Here is a 19,907-nt window from a genome sequence, read left to right as displayed (position 1 = left end):
ACAGTCAGATATTGCTCGATTCTAGTGTTATGATTCAGCTGTGGGAACAGTAGCCACAGCGGTATCCACAGAGGAATTTAATAAGTATGAAGACGCTCTGCGAATGCACCTGTAGCCTGTTGTCAACAGAATATCGACTGTTAGTGGTCTATGTCTACAGTGATGATATCCGAATTATCCTAGTCGGGTGAACTTGGTGAAAAATTAAAACCACCTGCAAACACAGTACATACTTAGACTACTCCCTCTCTAATCGTAACTATTTCAGTTTGTATACTAACAATGATAATAATAATAATAATAATAATAATAATACTTTTATGAAATTCTTCAATAGTCTGAGCGTAATTAAATCTTTGTTTGTTCGGCTTAGAATCCAGGATGATAGTTATTTAACGTGTTTTCTGATATAAGTTGTATGATTGTTAGATGTGTTGCTGCCGTTTAATGTTCTGGGTGGCTCTTTTTAGATACTGGGCCTACAACATCTACTGAATGGTCCTACCCATTTATGTAAAAATCAATACTTAATTCTAATACTGTCCAACTACATAAGATGATAATCCCATCCATAAACCAAATCTTTGTATCTACCAATACTTACAGCATGAGAACGAAGGCCCTGCCTACAGGTTCCCCATGATTTCTGTAGGCCACTATCGAATGATCAGGCAAAAATATAACCCAGAAAAGCTTATTCCAGTCTCAAGCTATTCAGAAAATTATAGAAAATAAAAATTAAAAAGTACTCTGTGCTGGGAGTTACTACCCATCTTCCACACGGAGCACGTCCATATCTCACCACTGACTTCTAGTATCAGCCGCAAGAAGTTGACGTCAACAAGTTTATGGGCCTGAAGATGACGTTGCTACAACGTTGAAACTCGTTGCCAAAATAAAATCGACACCTTAAATACAGCTGGAGGAATTTCTTCATTTTTAATATAAATTTATACCAGTTGACGTCCCATTGTCCTCCATTTCAACTATGGATGTACGATGATCACTCTTGGCTGTGGGGCCATACGTCGGGCGAAAGTCAGGTTGCTATACCACCGCTATCTGGGGCGTCTTCAGACAGGTCTCAGAGTGTACTTTAAAAGAAATAATTTAGGAATTGTGACAAGAAATGAGTAAACATAGATCGATGACAGACATGTTCCCAAGTAATTGTTTTCTTCCTCATGGAAGGCTTTGTAGCGTCTCAATCAAAAATTATTTAAAAGATCATGATTTATGAAAGAAGAAATTATGTCTCTAATCTGGCAGCGTATCTCACATATGCTATAGATGTAGTGCGGTTAATTTAAACCTCCGATATTATAGAGGAAGACAAAATATTTTTTTTTATTTCATCTACAGATACTGGCGTGTAAAGTGTTGTTAGTTCTAACGAGCCAATAAATCGCCATATGTGTATGCTGGGACTATGTGAGTTGAAATAACTGGTGAGCATTGCAACAGTTCCAGTGCAAACCTTCTCTTCTGTTGGATTCAATGGAGATGAGGATTGGTGCATTAGAAAGAACCTCAATCTTATATACTACCTTTATCTTCTTACGTGTTCACGTAATTCGATCTAATACACTGCAGGAAGAAAAATCGGTACACCTGCAAAGACGAAGTCGATTTTGATCCAATTATGGCATACACCACCTGGGGATAGTAGATGTGTTGATAATGGTTTCAACATCGACCGCTAGCACATAGCGTAGTGGCATAGCATCCAGAGCGCCAGCCGTGTCCACCATTTAATGATGAATACTCACAGCCAGAAGGCTCAGTGTGTTGCAAACGTGCGAAGCTATCAGGCAACCATGCCACAGAGGCGCACTCCTGCTTCCGACAGCCAACTGAGCGAGTTTGGAATGGGTCAAATTGTAGACTTCAAAGTAGCGGGATGCTCCTTTCGGAAAAATGCCACATAAGTTGGACGTGCTGCGTCACTTGTGCAACGATGCTGATATCAGTGGTCACGTGGACATTCTCACACCTGTAGACGTGGTTCTGGACGTCCACACATCAGAGACGCCCGTCAGGATTGTCGTATTGTAAGGGCTGCAGGGCAGATCGTATAGCTACCATAGAGTAGATAAGAGGGCTTGTGAGCCCAGGCATGTTTACGCGACCCGTTGCAAACCGGTTATTAACAATGCGATCTCTAGCCCGTCTTCCACTCACGCCGCAGCATTGACGGGTACGGCTCGAATGGTGCCCTCAGAGGATCACTTGGAAGATGGAATGACGAGCCGTGGTCTTCAGCAATGAAAGCAGATTCTGCCTGCAAGCAAGTGATGGTCGTTTGCGCATACGACATGGACCTGGTGAGCGCTGTCTCGTAGAGTTCATTCGTCCGACACACACTGGCCTCACCTTAGGCCTTATGGTCTGGGGTGCGATAAGCTGCAACTCTTCTTCACCTTCGATGTTTCTGGAGAGGACACTAACAAGCGTTCGCAAGCGCAGAATGTTGTTAGACCCGTTCTTTTACCATTCTTGCATCAGGAAGGCGATGTTTTGTGCCAACAGGATAATGCTGCCCGCATACTGCTTGAAACCCAACTTGCTCTGCAAGACGTGCAGCAACTGCCCTGGCCAGCACGATCTCTGGACTTGTCTCCAATCGAGCATGCCTAGGGTATGATAGGACGAGAAGTGACTCGTGCTACTCGTCGCCCAACAGCTCTTACAGATCTGCGTGAACAGGTCCAGCAGGAGTGGCAGAACGGCTCCCAGGAGAGTATTCGCCGTCTCTACGATTGACTGGATGTCAGAGCCAGTTCCTGCATTGACGCCTGTGGAGGTTACAACACGTACTAATACGGGTGTTTCAGCATAGGTCGCTACCTGGTACCTCAGGACCGCTTGTGCTATTGATCTGTAAATGCAGTCATTTTATGTACTTCACACGCACACTTACAACAATAAATTTCGGGTGAATTGGAAACCTCTGAAAAGATGTACTAATTTTTTCGGCACTGTAGAACTAAACAGCAATATTAAACAACCTGAACTCGCTTATCATATCCGTGACACTCCCCCGCCCAAACTTCGCAATGGTGGAACGCGAGCTGTCCTTCTTTGAACTTCTATGATGTTCTCCATCAATTCTATCCGGTAAAGATCCCACGTCGTGCAGTAATATTCCAGAGGAAGACGGACAAGCGTAGTGTATGCAGTCTCTTTAGTAGACGCATTGTAACTTCTAAGTGCTCAGCAAAGAATACACAGTCTCTGGTTCGCCTTCCCCATAAAATTTTGTGTGTGATGATACAAATAAGAAGGACGTGGTCAATATACCAGTTACGAAGTACAGTTTTGTTGGCATGGGCGGGAAGTTATGTAGGAGGAGATAAAAGAACAGTGTTGCAAATCTGTTGACGAACTAAATGGTCTCCATCACGTAAATTTAATTAAGCATTCAACACAGAGGAAAAGGGTCACCTCCTTTTTTGGACCTCATGATTACTTTAAATAAATCCAAGTTGGGATTTGAAAAAACTACTACGTCGGATCGCACATCCAATCATCATTTAGAGCACAAAATGGTCGCTTTTAGACCTCTTCTCTATTGGATGCCTCAGGTTCCCATGTCAGAGAAGCTTTCGACAAAAAATATCGCCTGACACTAAACACAACGCCCAGCAATGGATGGGACTTTAACTTTTTAAGAAATGTTAACAAAAGTATTTTTAAACAAACGAGGCCACTCCCCCGTAGCTGCCATCCAATTACGCTGACACACAGACCTCAAGAGTTTGCAGACGATATCATATATCACAGAGTTCTGTAGGGAAGACCGGGTCAACTCGGCCCGCCTAATGTTTGGAGCAAATTTTGAAGGTATCACTCATGAAACAATTTTTTAGAAAAGTTGCATACCTACTCTAACATTGTTAAAATTTGCAAATGGAGATCACATAAAATAATATATTTTGTTTGTTATATCAATAAACTAAATTAGCACGGGGTGGAATGGACTTGGTTTTTCCTTTTTACTTTTTTCGATGACTCTTCCTACTACTAAGCTGAACTCCATCCTCCTCAACATTCCTGTCAGCACCCTAGCTATGAGCTCACTGCTTGCCCTGCTTCCCGAAACTTAAGATGGCGAGCCAGAAATCCATGGACCTAATTTCTGCAGCCATTTTCATTTCGTTGCCGAATGGGTGTGGACATCCGTTTCGTTCTGCGCGTTGTTACACTAATCAGTGCAATTCTTCCTTAGTCATACCAAAACGTCACTTTTGCAGGTACTTAATATTTTGACAACTTCTAATTCTTGCTCCTTACTGAAAAGGAACTGATATTCTCCGTAGGTTTTGTCAGTTATTGGAAGGGGATTGTACTTTCTCATTTCTACATTTCGTATTACACTGAGGTGACGAAAGTCATCGGATAACGATATGGATATATACAGACAGCGGTAGTATCGCGTACACTGGCTATAAAACGGCAGTGCATTGGCGGAGCTGTCATTGGTAATCAGGTGATTCATGTGAACAGGTTTCCGAAGTGGCGCGACGGGAATTAACAGATTTTGAACTCGAAATGGCAGTTGGAGCAAGAACCATGAGACATTCCATTTCAGAAATCGTTAATGAATCCAGTATTCCCAGATCCATAGCATCTGGCGGATAAAGCAATGGCCAACGGTCGTCACTTAACGACCGAGAGCAGAGGCGTTTGCATAGAGTTTTCAAAGCTAACAGGCAAGCAACACTGTGTGAAATAACCGCAGAAGTCATTGTGGGACGTACGACGAACGTATCCGTTAGAACAATGCGGCGAAATTTTCCTCAACGGACTGTGGCAGCAGACGACCGACACGAGTGCCATTGCTAACAGCTCGCCTGCACCGCCTCTCCTGAGCTCGTGACCATATGGTTGGATCCTAGACGACTGGAAAACCCTGGCCTGATCAAATGAGTCCCGATTTCAATTGGTAAGAGCTGATGTTAGGTTTCGAGTGTGGTGCAGACCCCACGAAGCCACGGAACCAAGTTGTCGACAAGGCACAGTGCAAGCTAGTGGTAGCTGGGTAATGGTGTAAGTTGTTTTTACGTGAAATGGACTAGATCCTCTGATGCAAACAGATTGGTGACTGAAAATGGTTATGTTCGGCTATTTGAAGACCATTACTAGCCATTATGGACTTCATGTGCCCAAACAACGACGGAATGTTTATGGATGACAATGCGCCGTGTGTGCGCCCACAGTTGTTCACGATTGGTTTGAAGAAAATTCTGGATAGTTCGAGCGAATAATCTGGCCACCCAGATCGGCCGAAATGAGTCCCACTGAACGTTTATGGGGCATAATCGAGAGATCATTTCGAGTACAAAAGCATGGCTCAGTAGCTCGGCAGGGGACTTCCAACGACTACCTACTTCACTACACTGGGCAAAATGAGGTCTGACGATATTAGGAGGTACCCCATGACTTCTGTCACCCCAATGTAAAGTAGTCAAAGGCACGTCAAATCGTTTCGGTGCATTTTTGTGGGTCATCGTTCTATTAACTGCTGATTTAACAGCTTGTTCCATGTTTATTGTGGACCAATTTTCACTTTCCGTTTCCAGTATATAATGACGGACAATCTGCAAACGAGAAAGGCAAATCACGCGGTAGAAATTTCGGAAATTTGTGATAAGGTCTTGTGGGACCAAACTGGTAAGGTCATCGGTCCCTAAGCTTACACACTACTTAATCTACCTTAAACTAGCTTACTCTAAGGACAACACATACACCCATGCCTGAGGGAGGACTCGAACCTCCCACAGGGGGAGCCGCGCGGAACGTGACAAGACGCCTGAGACCGCGCGGCTACCGGGCGCGGCGTGATTCATGCAAACGACAAAGTTTTAATTATTATTAATTAATTAAAACACTTTACAAATGCTTCAGTAAGTCCAGATTTGTACTCTATGACTGGATGCAGTATTTTGTTATATACAGATATATAAGTGAACCACATTCTGTGATATTTTGATTTTGACATTTTTGTACTGATTTTCGGTTTTGTATTTTTTTAGCCCTTCCGTCCCCATGTAATCCCCGTTCAGTCAATATGCTGTTGACATGCTTTGCATGGAAACAGAACCGGTGGTCTGTGACTGTCCCTAAATACTATTTTGAACCAATGAATTATCTGGAAAATTGGCATTTAGCGTCGTTGGGAACTGTAGAACTATTCGTTCAATTTATAAGACACTTAGTAATAATGACGCCAGGTTGGTTTGACGCCATATCAGTGACGTCACAAGCCATCATATTGAAAGCACCAGCCTCGGCTGAAGGAGGCCGGGTATGGTGCACAGTACTGGAGAGTTCTCAGCTAGACTAGTGATTCTGATAATTCGATTTTATTAAATAGTATGGTGACAACACTGACTAAGCCATGTGGGAGGATGATATCTTCGTTTCTCTACCGAACTGTAATGAACATCGTTACTCAAATGTTTTGTTTACTGTTCATAAATTTTAAATCTTGTCAGACATAATATGTAGCTGTGGACCAGCAACCGTCGACAGCCCAACGGTCATAATATAGTTTAATCCACTTGTAGATTTGAGAACCTGCTGATGGGGTCGATTTCCTAAACAAAATAACGAATCGTGGGTCGATTTCGAGTCCCAGACGCTCTCACCCTCTGAGACACAGTGGGGAGGACTATAATTTCGAGCAATGGGCCGCAGTCTAGTTAACAGGAAGTGTATGCCACCACTTTTCATCACTTTGCTCACAAAAAATTGATGAAGAACATCTCTTTCACAAACTGGATGCGTTATGAGTTCTCAGTTTAACATCATTTCACTAAGAGAAGCAACAAAGGAAGTGCATCAATCCGAATGTAATTACGAAAACATGATTAGGATCATTTAATTACAAAAATGGACGCAGAGGAGTGTGATAATCCCACAGACAAACACATTTACCATAATGACTTCTTATGCATTGTTGCTGCGGATAATCACGCGATGCATGCAGCTGTTTCTGTGCTGTATGTTCTTACTTATTAAATGGCGTTTCCCAGTAACAGCTGTACAACGACCTACACTGCAACCAACCCGTCCTACTCGACTGCGGAGTTTTTAATAACCGCAGGCAACGGCACAGCCAGCCTCGGTGGCGGGGCGACTGGCGCGCGCTCTATCGGCGAGCGCTCGAGGCGCGGCCCGGGGCGGCGCGCTGCTATTGGCAGACCGGCTAGTAACGCAATCAGCATCTTTGCCCGGCCGCAGCCGCGGGCGGTCTGCCTGGATATCATTACTGCGCTCGTACCGAGAGAAACTTTGGTGGTGGTGGCAGCAGTGGTGCCCGCGGGGTTTCACGTCATTATGTGCGGGTAGCGGTGGCGCTACGCCGCGGGCAACGCCGCTACTACTGCAGCGCCCGTCTGCACAGTGTGTGAGAGAGAAGGACGGAACGAAAAGAGAGAGGGAGAAGTTGCCCCGGAGCTGTACAGCCGCTGTTGCTGCAAGAGCACGCCTGCCAACTTTTCAGGCACAGTCCCCTGGCGGAGAACATCCGCGCTGTCCCTCCAGCACCGCTATCTCCAAACGGAAACCAACGAACCGCTGGGTAAATTAACTGGCTGACGTTCGTAGTCCTCTAACATGCGCTACCTTCGTTCAGGAGATGATGGTTCTTTATTTGCTGTCAGTGTGACAGTGACAGATGTGGAGTAATACAGTTCGTAGGAGTTTTCCCGTTTTTGGCAGAGTTGTATCCCGGCTCACCTAAGGCTTCGTAATTAATCTCGAAGCATTCCACAGTATTTTGAATTCCGTTAGCAATTAAAAAGATATGAAAATCCTTGAACCCTAGCGCCTTTCAGGAAAAGTATATTTCACATTTTCCTTTAGTATATAGTAATGGCCCACGACACCAAATACACGAGAGGGCCAGTGACGACACTAAATCGCATTTTCCAAATTTTTGGTCCTTCTGTTTTGGATGTCTTTCTTCCTGTGTTCAGTGTGCCTCCCTCTGAAAACGACAAGAATAATCGCCGTATTCTACACTGAGATGAAAGAAGTCATAGGACACAACCTGATGTATCGGACTTCCTTTTACCCGACATAGTAGAGCAACTCGACGTGGCATGAACTTAACGAGTCATTGTAAATCCCCTGCAGAAATATTGAGCCATGCTGCCTCTATGATGATGAGGTCCCATACGCCGAGGAGCGTAGGGGACGATGCGGGAGACCCGCACCGCCGTACTAGGCAAGGTCCTAATGTAGGTAGTTTGCCGTTGTCTTTCCTCCGACCGTAATGGGGACGAATGAAGGCCGCGCGGTATTAGCGGAGCGGTCTCAGGCGCTGCAGTCATGGACTGTGCGGCTGGTCCCGGCGGAGGTTCGAGTCCTCCCTCGGGCATGGGTGTGTGTGTTTGTCCTAAGGATAATTTAGGTAAAGTAGTGTGTAAGCTTAGGGACTGATGACCTTAGCACTTAAGTCCCATAAGATTTCACACATATTTGAACATTTTGATGAATGAAGATGATGAAGACGACACAACATCCAGTCGTCTCGAGGCAAGAAAAGTCCCTTACCCCTCCGGGAATCGAACCAGGGACCCACGTGCGCGGGAAGCGAGAACGCTACCGCAAGACCACGAACTGCCCCTATAGCCGCCCATAATTTGAAAGTGTTACCGGTGCAGGATTTTGTGGACAAACTGACATCTCGATTGTGTCCATGGCTTCAGGGGGTCTGTGCCACACTCGAACCCTACCATCAGCTCTTACCAAATGAAATCGAGTGTCATCTACCCAGGTCACGGTTTCCCAGTGGTCTAGGGTTACGAGCCCAGGAGAGGCGCTGAGGGTGATATCGTTCTGTTGGCAAAGGAATTCGCGTCGGTCGTCTTCTGCCATAGCCCTTTAACGCCAAATTTCGCCGCACTGCCCTAACGGATACGTTTGTGGTGCTTCCAACATTGATTTCAGCGGCTATTTCACGCAGCGTTGCTTGTCTGATAGCACTGTCAACTCTACGCAAACGCTTCGACGGCCGTCGGCCACTGCGTTGTCCGTGGTGAGATATTATGCCCGGAATTTGGTATTCTCGGCACGCTCTTGACTTTGTGGATAGCGGAATATGAATTCCCTAACTATTTCCGAACTGGAATGTCCCATGTGTCGAGCTCCAACTACATTCCCGTCGTGCGGCCATAATCACGACGGAAACATTTTTACATGAAACACCTGAGTACAAATGACAGCTTCTACATTGCACTGCCCTTTTGTATTTTGTCTACGCGTTGGTGACACCACCTGCATATGTACATACCGCTATTCCATGACTTTTGTCACCTCAGTGTCCAAAGGCGATCAAAAACTTTCCGTTAGAAGGGCGTACAGTCCAGAATCGGTATGTCAAGCAGGCAAATTCGCCGTGAGGATTGAGGCAACATCCCACCGACACACTAGGTTGAAAACACCCCATGTGTAAGTCCGTATAGCGGTTCTAGGCGCTCAGTCAGGAACCGCGCGACTGCTACGGTCGCAGGTTCGAATCCTGCCTCGGGCATGGATGTGTGTGATGTCCTTAGGTTAGTTAGGTTTAAGTAGTTCTAAGTTCTAGGGGACTGATGACCACAGATGTTAAGTCCCATAGTGCTCAGAGCCATTTTTTTTGTAAGTCCTTAATTGCCTGCTGCACGTCCTCGTCCAGCCAGCCGCTGTAGCCGAGCGGTTCTAGTCGATTCAGTCCAGGACCGCGCTGCTGCTACGGTCGCAAGTTCGAATCCTGCCTCGGGTATGGATGTGTGTGATGTCCTTAAGTTAGTTAGGTTTAAGTAGTTCTAAATCTAGGGGACTGATGACCTCCGATGTTAAGTCCCATAGTGCTTAGAGCCATTTGAACTATTTTGAACGTCCTCGTCCGCCAGGAATCGCCAACCCTTCAAGATGCGTGATAATCGTATGGGCAGAGATGATGGTTAATAGGGCGAGTGCTCGAGTGTCCACCACTTGAGTTGGCGTAACTTCTGCGTCACAATATTTGCGTTAATGGGACTTCTTGTGTTGAATCGTGACCAGCGCGGGAATTGGCGCACCATTCCACGACGGTGGTTTCTGATGGGCATGCTGCCTCATCAACGTTCTTCATTCTCCGATGGATGTCTATCGGTAACTGTCATTCAGCAGCCAAGAAAAGAGTAACAGCACAGCGGCCCTGTTTGGACGCATTTGATAATAACATCTCCATAGTTCACGTTTCTGAATTTACTATACGCACACCGCTAAGACACGAATGCCACACCTATCCCTTGTCTACATGTCGGTGCTTATACGCTGAGGTAACGAAAGGCATGGGATAGCGATATGCACGTATGCAAATGGCGGTAAAATCATGTACACAAGGTGCAAATTGGAAATGCAGTGGAGGGACTGACATTTCTACTCAGGTGGACCATGTGGAAAGGTTTCCGACGTGATTCTGGCCGCCTGATGAGAATTAACAGACTTAGAACACGGAAGGGCAGTTAGAGCTAGACACATGGAACATTCCACTTCGGAAATCGCTAGAGAGAAATATCCCGAGACCCACAGTATCTAGTATGTGCCGAGAACACATTTCAGGCATTACCTCTCACCACTTACTTAACGACCTAGAGCAGCGGCGTTTGCATAGAGCTGACTGTGCTAGCAAACAAGCAGTATTGCGTGAAATAACCACAGAAATCAATGTCGGATGTAGGACGAGCTTATCCGTTAGGTCAGTGCGGCGAAGTCTGGCGTTAATGGGCTATGGTAGCAGACGACCAACGCTCGTAACCATATGGGTTGGACCCATACGACTGGAAAACCGTGACCTGTTTAAATTAGTCTTGATTCCACTTGATAAGAGCTGATGGTAGGGTTCAAGTGTGTCGCAGATCCCACCAAGCCATGGACTCAAGCTGTCTACAATGCACTGGCGAAGCTGGTAATGGCTTCATAATGGTGTGGGCTGTGTTTATACGGAATGAACTGGGTCCCCAGACCCAACTGAATTATCTGGAGACCATTTGCATCCATTCACGGACTTCATGTTCCCAAACAATAATATCATGACACCGGACCAGTGTTGTTTGCAATTGGTTTTGAAGAACATTCTGAACAGTTCTAACGAGTGGTCTGGCCACCCAGACCGCCCGTCACGAATCTCATCGAACATTTATGGGACAAAATGAAGGGATCATCTCGTGCACAAAATCCTGCATCGGCAACACTTTCGCAGTTATTGAAGGCCATAAGGACAGCATGGCTCAATATTTCTGCAGCGGATTTCCAACGGCTTGTTTAGTTCATGCCACGTCGAGTTGTTCCAAATGGTCGAAATGGCTCTGAGCACTACGGGACTTAACAACTGAGGTCATCAGTCCCCTAGACTTAGAACTACTTAAACCTAACTAATCTAAGGAAATCGCACACATCCATGTCCGAGGCAGGATTCAAACCTGCGACCGTAGCAGCAGCGCGGTTCCGAACTGAAGCGCCTAGGACCGCTCGGTTACAGCGGCCGGCTCGAGTTGTTCCACTACACCGGGCAAAAGGAGGTCCGACACGATATTAGAAAGTATCCCATGACTTCTGTCACCTTACTGTGTATCCGCATCGGAGCAGCACTGTGTTCCATACATGTCGCAATGGCCTCTTGTATGAAGCGGGAGACTGTCGATATTTCTCAACGAAATACGTGTGTGTATACCAATATTCTGTAGCACCAGACTGGGTATATCACAAAAAAGGAAAATTTCCTACCACTTTCTTTTTCTTCTTTTTCTGTGTCCTCTTATTCTTCTAATGATACGAATAATAACTTCACTAAAGTAATAGAAAATTGATAGAGGATCCCAATACGACGGGCAGTTATAAAGTTTTTTTTATCACCTCAAAAATAAAGTCACATATACCATTTTTTGTTTGTTTACAAGTACGTGTGCTTGTGTGTGTGTGTGTGTGTGTGTGTGTGTGTGTGTGTATGTGTGTGAAATCTTATGGGACTTAACTGGTAAGGTCATCAGTCCCTAAGCTGACACACTACTTAACCTAATTTATCCTATGCACAAACACACACACACCCATGCCCGAGGGAGGACTCGAACCTCCGCCGGGACCAGCCGCACAGTCCATGACTGCAGCGCCCGAGACCGCTCGGCTAATCCCACGCGGCTACAAGTACGTGTCTGCCGTCGTGATACACAGTGAAGTCTCCGCTCCACAGTAGCGCAGGAGGCCGCTGGAGGAAGCAAAACAAACTGGAGTGGCCTAACCGGGGCAGCAGCGGGGATGTTACAACTGTGTCACACATATCCAGATGGCTTCCTTAGCCATCTAGCCTACATTAGTGAGAGGTGGCTATGTCGTTCTGTGCCCGAGGCAAAGGGGGAACTATGCAATGGAAGTATGTGGACTGAGTACAACCGAAAACGCGAAGGTTCAACCATCATTGGGCAAGGAGATGCTGAGGGCTTTTTTGGATTGCATGTTGTGGTGCGAACAGATTATGCCTTAAGAGAAAAATCGTCACAGGATCATGCCACGAAAACGTCTTAACGAGATTACGGGGACGAAGAGTCATGAGATGTTAGCTAAGGGAGTGTTCTCGGGTGCCATGGTGCGGTGCTAACAGAAAACCGTCACAATATCATATTACCGAAATCTTCCGACGAGGCTCCAGGGAAATGTTAGGACGATGTGCCCCACGACAACGTCCCAGTTCATTATGCACAAGTCGTAGTCACACATGCTGCTTGTCTTTGGAGTATCAAATTCCTTCTCTCTCCCTCGTATTCACCTGATATGGCTCCCAGCGAATCCTTCCTCTTTCCTTGGATGAAGAAACCACTGCATGGTAGGTATTAGAGAGCCATGACGTGATTTTAGAGGTACACCGTTTCCTTAGCAGCCCAAATGCAGAGTTCTGCAGCCAAGGTCTCCGACCAAGTCATCCACCATTAGGAAAAATGTGTTTCATTGAAGGCTAAATATGTAGAGAAGGACTAATAGGATCACCAATTTTCATGGTCGCAGCTTGATTTTTTCGAGGTGACACAACTCTAGGAGTATCCGTCGTATATACAGTACAGTGTCGCAAGAAATGGTTTCTGAGGATATAATAGTAATTTATTACGTCTCAAGTTCTAAAAAAGGACTACACTAAGTACTGTTGCATGTAGTAATTTTTTGTAAATCGCCATTACGCGTGTTTTTAGTCATAGAATGACTTTATCTTTTTTACGCTGAGGAGTTCTCTTATTTGTGTGAGTTCGTTAAATGTAGGGCGATCCAGAAAGATATCTCCATTTTAACATTTTATAATTAAATCCATGGAGAAGAAATAAAAACTTTGAGGTTCGCCGATGACATTGTAATTCTGTCAGAGACAGCAAAGGACTTGGAAGAGCTGTTGAACGGAATGGACAGTGTCTTGAAAGGAGGGTATAAGATGAACATCAACAAAAGCAAAACGAGGATAATGGAATGTAGTCGAATTAAGTCTGGTGATGCTGAGGGAATTAGATTAGGAAATGAGACACTTAAACTAGTAAAGGAGTTTTGCTATTTGGGGAGCAAAATAACTGATGATGGTCGAAGTAGAGAGGATATAAAATGTAGACTGGCAATGACAAGGAAAGCGTTTCTGAAGAACGGAAATTTGTTAACATCGAGTATTGATTTAAGTGTCAGGAAGTCGTTTCAGAAAGTATTTGTATGGAGTGTAGCCATGTATGGAAGTGAAACATGGACGATAAATAGTTTAGACAAGAAGAGAATAGAAGTTTTCGAAATGTGGTGCTACAGAAGAATGCTGAAGATTAGATGGGTAGATCACATAACTAATGAGGAGGTGTTGAATAGAATTGGGGAGAAGAGGAGTTTGTGGCACAACTTGACTAGAAGAAGGGACCGGTTGGTAGGACATGTTCTGAGGCATCAAGAAATCACCAATTTAGTATTGGAGGGCAGCGTGGAGGGTAAAAATCGTAGAGGGAGACCAAGAGATGAATACACTTAGCAGACTCAGAAGGATGTAGGCTGCAGTACGTACTGGGAGATGAAGCAGCTTGCACAGGATAGAGTAGCCTGGAGAGCTGCATCAAACCAGTCTCAGGACTGAAGACCATAACAACAACAACAACAACAACCCCATGATGAGGTGAAACAGTCAGACTCATCCACTGACTCATCATCGCCCAGTCCAAAGAGCTCAGGACAGAAACTTGACCTTTAGAGAGGGTGTGCATCTTATACTGTACGCATCGTTTAAGAGGGGATTGTCCGAAATTCCACTCCTGCGGGGTTGAAGAAGGGGATGAAAGGCTTTTTGAAAGTAAGTCGCTATTAAGGGAATTCTGAAGCTAGAGCTACGAAAACTGATAGTTGGCTTCTTGACTAGAAGAAGGGATCGATTGGTAGGACATGCTCTGAGGCATCAAGGGATCACCAATTTAGTACTGGAGGGCAGCATGGAGGGTAAAAATCGTAGAGGGATACCAAGAGATGAATACACTAAGCATATTCAGAAGGATGTAGGCTGCAGTATGTACTGGGAGATGAAAAGGCTTGCACAGGATAGAGTAGCATGGAGAGCTGCATCAAACCAGTCTCAGGACTGAATACCACAACAACAACAACAACAATTGTGTTACAGTGTACGACTAAAGCTTGTCATTCCTGCTAAAAATGAAATACTTTTCCTTCCAGTACACTATCTTCCACAGCTGTGATTCATTTATCTATTTATCTGGTCATGTCAGCGGCCTTGCGGCAGTGGTAACACCGGTTCCCGTCAGATCACCGAAGTTAGGCGGTGGCGGGCTTGGCTAGCACTTGGATGGGGACCATCCTGTCTGCCGAGCGCTGTTGACAAGTGAGGTGCACTCAGCCCACGTGAGGCAAATTGAGGAGCTAGCTGACTGAGAAGTAAGGCCTCTGGTCAGGAAGACTGACAACTGCCAGAATAGCGGTGTGCTGACCACATTCCCCTCCGTATCCACATCCGGTGACGCCTCCGGGCTGAGGATGACACGGTGGTCGATCAGTACCGTTTGGTACTGTACCTATTCGGACGGAGCATGTATCTAGTCATAATTTGTTTCAAGGCCGAAGCCATATTATCAAGTATTTAGATTCGACTTATATATGTCAGATAGTGAGATGACAATACACAGGGGGTGGAAAAGTATGGAAACACCAAAAACACAACACATTACCATGCCTAATGCGGTGTAGGAAAACTCTTGGCATTCAAAACAGCTGCCAGTCGTCTCGGAATGGATAAATACAGGTCCTGTATGGTTTTCGAGGAAAACTCATGCCAATGTTCTTTCAAAGTAGTGCCAAGTACAGTAAGCGATAACGAAGGTAGATGGAGATCACGCTTCTCTCCAAAGTTGACCACAAAGGCGCAGAAATATTGAGTCTGGTGAGAGCGGTGGCCCCCTGCTCACAACAATAGTCGTAGACGTTGTGAACTTCACGAACTCGGTTGTCTTGGAACACAATATGACCTAGATTTCTGAAGGCTTTTGACACTGTACCACACCAGCAGCTTATAGCGAAATTGTGTGTTTGTGGGATATCGTCTCAGGTATGTGACAGGATTCGTGATTTCCTGTCAGAATGCTCACAGTTCATACTGTCTGACAGAATATCATCGAGTAAAACAGAAGCGATTTGTGGCGTTCGGCAAGGTAGTGTTATAGGCCCTTTGCTGTTCCTTATCTATATAAACGATTTGGGAGACAATGTGAGCAGCCGTCTTAGCTTTTTTGCAGATTACAGTGTCGTTTATCGACTAGTAAAGTCGCCAGAAGATCAAAAGATTTCTGTATGGTGCAAAAATTGGCAGTTGACTCTAAATAAGGAAAAGTGAGAGGTCATCCAGATGAGTGCTGAAAGGAATCCGTTAAACTTCGATTATACGATAAATCAGTCAAATCTAAAGGCCATAAATTCAACTAAATACCTAGGAATTACAATTACGAAACAACTTAAATTGGAAGGAACACATAGAAAATGTTGTGGGGAAGGCTAACCAAGGACTGCATTTTATTGGCAGGACGCTTAGAAAATGTAACAGATCAACTACTAGAGAGACTACCTACACTACACATGTGTCCTCTTTTAGTTTACTGCTGCACGGTGTGTGGTCCTTACCAGATAGTACTGATGGACTACATCGAGAAGGTTCAAAGAAGGGCGGCACGTTTTATATCATCGCGAAAAAGGGGAGAGTGTGTCACTGAAGCGATACACGATTTGGGGTGGACATCATTAAAACAAAGGCGTTTTTCATTGCTGTGGATTCTTCTCACGAAATTTCAATCACCAACTCCCTCTCCCAAAAGCGAAAATATTTTGTCAATGCTGACCTACGTAGGGAGAAACTGTCATCATGATAAAATAAGGGAAATCAGAGCCCGCACAGAAAGATACAGGTGTTCGCTTCTTCTGCGAGCTGTACGAGAATGGAATAATAGTGAATTACAGTGAAGATCGTTCGATGAACCCTCCTGTAGGCACTTGAGTGATTGCAGGGCACTCTCACTTCTGATATGGTATTGCTGCATAATGTTCTTAGGGAAGTTGATCTTTATTTCTTGGTTGCTATACCTGGATACGAACTGACTTCATCCATATGATGAAATGGTTGACAGTAGTTAACGCTTTTGCTTGTGTGCTGTAGTGAAGGAATAGTGGTAAGCTTTACCTGTGTTCAGAGAAAGAGGCTCCCAATTTAAATGACTGCAGTAAAAGTGTAAGGTGGCTGAGGGCTGACAGGAGTGTGAAACCTGGGTGAAAACATTTGCGAACTGCTGAGTTCCGTGGTCTCATTGTGCAGACACGTTGGATGGCGCCGGCCATTAGGCGGCCACGTCCAGGTAGGCCGATTAGCGCTGAGGAGTCCCAGCTGCAATGGGCAGAGCACTGTAGATCGGCAATAAAGCAGAGGATGGGCCCTTGTTAGGCAGGAAGCCGATGAGACGACTGTGTGTTTCTGCGAATTTCCGTGGGACAGGTCCATGGCACCCAGACGTTCAAAATCTGCTACACAACATACTTGTGAAGGCACGAGGCTTTTAGAGAGTTTATGGCTGTTCTTTGGAAAGTTCTAAATGGACGCAACTGCTGAGCTCCATGGTCTCATTGTGCAGACACGTTGGATGGCGCCGGTCATCAGGCAGCCGCATCCAGGTACGCCGATTAGCGCTGAGGAGTCCCAGCTGCAATGGGCAGAGCACTGTAGATCGGCAATAAAGCAGAGGATGGGCCCTTGTTAGGCAGGGAGCCGATGAGACGACTGTGTGTTTCTGCGAATTTCCGTGGGACAGGTCCATGGCACCCAGACGTTCAAAATCTGCTACACAACATACTTGTGAAGGCACGAGGCTTTTAGAGAGTTTATGGCTGTTCTTTGGAAAGTTCTAAATGGACGCAACTGCTGAGCTCCATGGTCTCATTGTGCAGACACGTTGGATGGCGCCGGTCATCAGGCGGCCGCATCCAGGTACGCCGATTAGCGCTGAGGAGTCCCAGCTGCAATGGGCAGAGCACTGTAGATCGGCAATAAAGCAGAGGATGGGCCCTTGTTAGGCAGGGAGCCGATGAGACGACTGTGTGTTTCTGCGAATTTCCGTGGGACAGGTCCATGGCACCCAGACGTTCAAAATCTGCTACACAACATACTTGTGAAGGCACGAGGCTTTTAGCGAGTTTATGGCTGTTCTTTGGAAAGTTCTAAATGGACGCAACTGCTGAGCTCCATGGTCTCATTGTGCAGACACGTTGGATGGCGCCGGTCATCAGGCGGCCGCATCCAGGTACGCCGATTAGCGCTGAGGAGTCCCAGCTGCAATGGGCAGAGCACTGTAGATCGGCAATAAAGCAGAGGATGGGCCCTTGTTAGGCAGGGAGCCGATGAGACGACTGTGTGTTTCTGCGAATTTCCGTGGGACAGGTCCATGGCACCCAGACGTTCAAAATCTGCTACACAACATACTTGTGAAGGCACGAGGCTTTTAGAGAGTTTATGGCTGTTCTTTGGAAAGTTCTAAATGGACGCAACTGCTGAGCTCCATGGTCTCATTGTGCAGACACGTTGGATGGCGCCGGTCATCAGGCGGCCGCATCCAGGTACGCCGATTAGCGCTGAGGAGTCCCAGCTGCAATGGGCAGAGCACTGTAGATCGGCAATAAAGCAGAGGATGGGCCCTTGTTAGGCAGGGAGCCGATGAGACGACTGTGTGTTTCTGCGAATTTCCGTGGGACAGGTCCATGGCACCCAGACGTTCAAAATCTGCTACACAACATACTTGTGAAGGCACGAGGCTTTTAGAGAGTTTATGGCTGTTCTTTGGAAAGTTCTAAATGGACGCAACTGCTGAGCTCCATGGTCTCATTGTGCAGACACGTTGGATGGCGCCGGTCATCAGGCGGCCGCATCCAGGTACGCCGATTAGCGCTGAGGAGTCCCAGCTGCAATGGGCAGAGCACTGTAGATCGGCAATAAAGCAGAGGATGGGCCCTTGTTAGGCAGGGAGCCGATGAGACGACTGTGTGTTTCTGCGAATTTCCGTGGGACAGGTCCATGGCACCCAGACGTTCAAAATCTGCTACACAACATACTTGTGAAGGCACGAGGCTTTTAGCGAGTTTATGGCTGTTCTTTGGAAAGTTCTAAATGGACGCAACTGCTGAGCTCCATGGTCTCATTGTGCAGACACGTTGGATGGCGCCGGTCATCAGGCGGCCGCATCCAGGTACGCCGATTAGCGCTGAGGAGTCCCAGCTGCAATGGGCAGAGCACTGTAGATCGGCAATAAAGCAGAGGATGGGCCCTTGTTAGGCAGGGAGCCGATGAGACGACTGTGTGTTTCTGCGAATTTCCGTGGGACAGGTCCATGGCACCCAGACGTTCAAAATCTGCTACACAACATACTTGTGAAGGCACGAGGCTTTTAGCGAGTTTATGGCTGTTCTTTGGAAAGTTCTAAATGGACGCAACTGCTGAGCTCCATGGTCTCATTGTGCAGACACGTTGGATGGCGCCGGTCATCAGGCGGCCGCATCCAGGTACGCCGATTAGCGCTGAGGAGTCCCAGCTGCAATGGGCAGAGCACTGTAGATCGGCAATAAAGCAGAGGATGGGCCCTTGTTAGGCAGGGAGCCGATGAGACGACTGTGTGTTTCTGCGAATTTCCGTGGGACAGGTCCATGGCACCCAGACGTTCAAAATCTGCTACACAACATACTTGTGAAGGCACGAGGCTTTTAGCGAGTTTATGGCTGTTCTTTGGAAAGTTCTAAATGGACGCAACTGCTGAGCTCCATGGTCTCATTGTGCAGACACGTTGGATGGCGCCGGTCATCAGGCGGCCGCATCCAGGTACGCCGATTAGCGCTGAGGAGTCCCAGCTGCAATGGGCAGAGCACTGTAGATCGGCAATAAAGCAGAGGATGGGCCCTTGTTAGGCAGGGAGCCGATGAGACGACTGTGTGTTTCTGCGAATTTCCGTGGGACAGGTCCATGGCACCCAGACGTTCAAAATCTGCTACACAACATACTTGTGAAGGCACGAAGCTTTTAGAGAGTTTATGGCTGTTCTTTGGAAAGTTCTAAATGGACGCAACTGCTGAGCTCCATGGTCTCATTGTGCAGACACGTTGGATGGCGCCGGTCATCAGGCGGCCGCATCCAGGTACGCCGATTAGCGCTGAGGAGTCCCAGCTGCAATGGGCAGAGCACTGTAGATCGGCAATAAAGCAGAGGATGGGCCCTTGTTAGGCAGGGAGCCGATGAGACGACTGTGTGTTTCTGCGAATTTCCGTGGGACAGGTCCATGGCACCCAGACGTTCAAAATCTGCTACACAACATACTTGTGAAGGCACGAGGCTTTTAGAG

The sequence above is a fragment of the Schistocerca americana genome, chromosome 1 (genome assembly GCF_021461395.2).
Source record: "Schistocerca americana isolate TAMUIC-IGC-003095 chromosome 1, iqSchAmer2.1, whole genome shotgun sequence".
Classification (NCBI taxonomy): domain Eukaryota; kingdom Metazoa; phylum Arthropoda; class Insecta; order Orthoptera; family Acrididae; genus Schistocerca; species Schistocerca americana.
Note: the sequence above shows the minus strand (reverse complement) of the source record.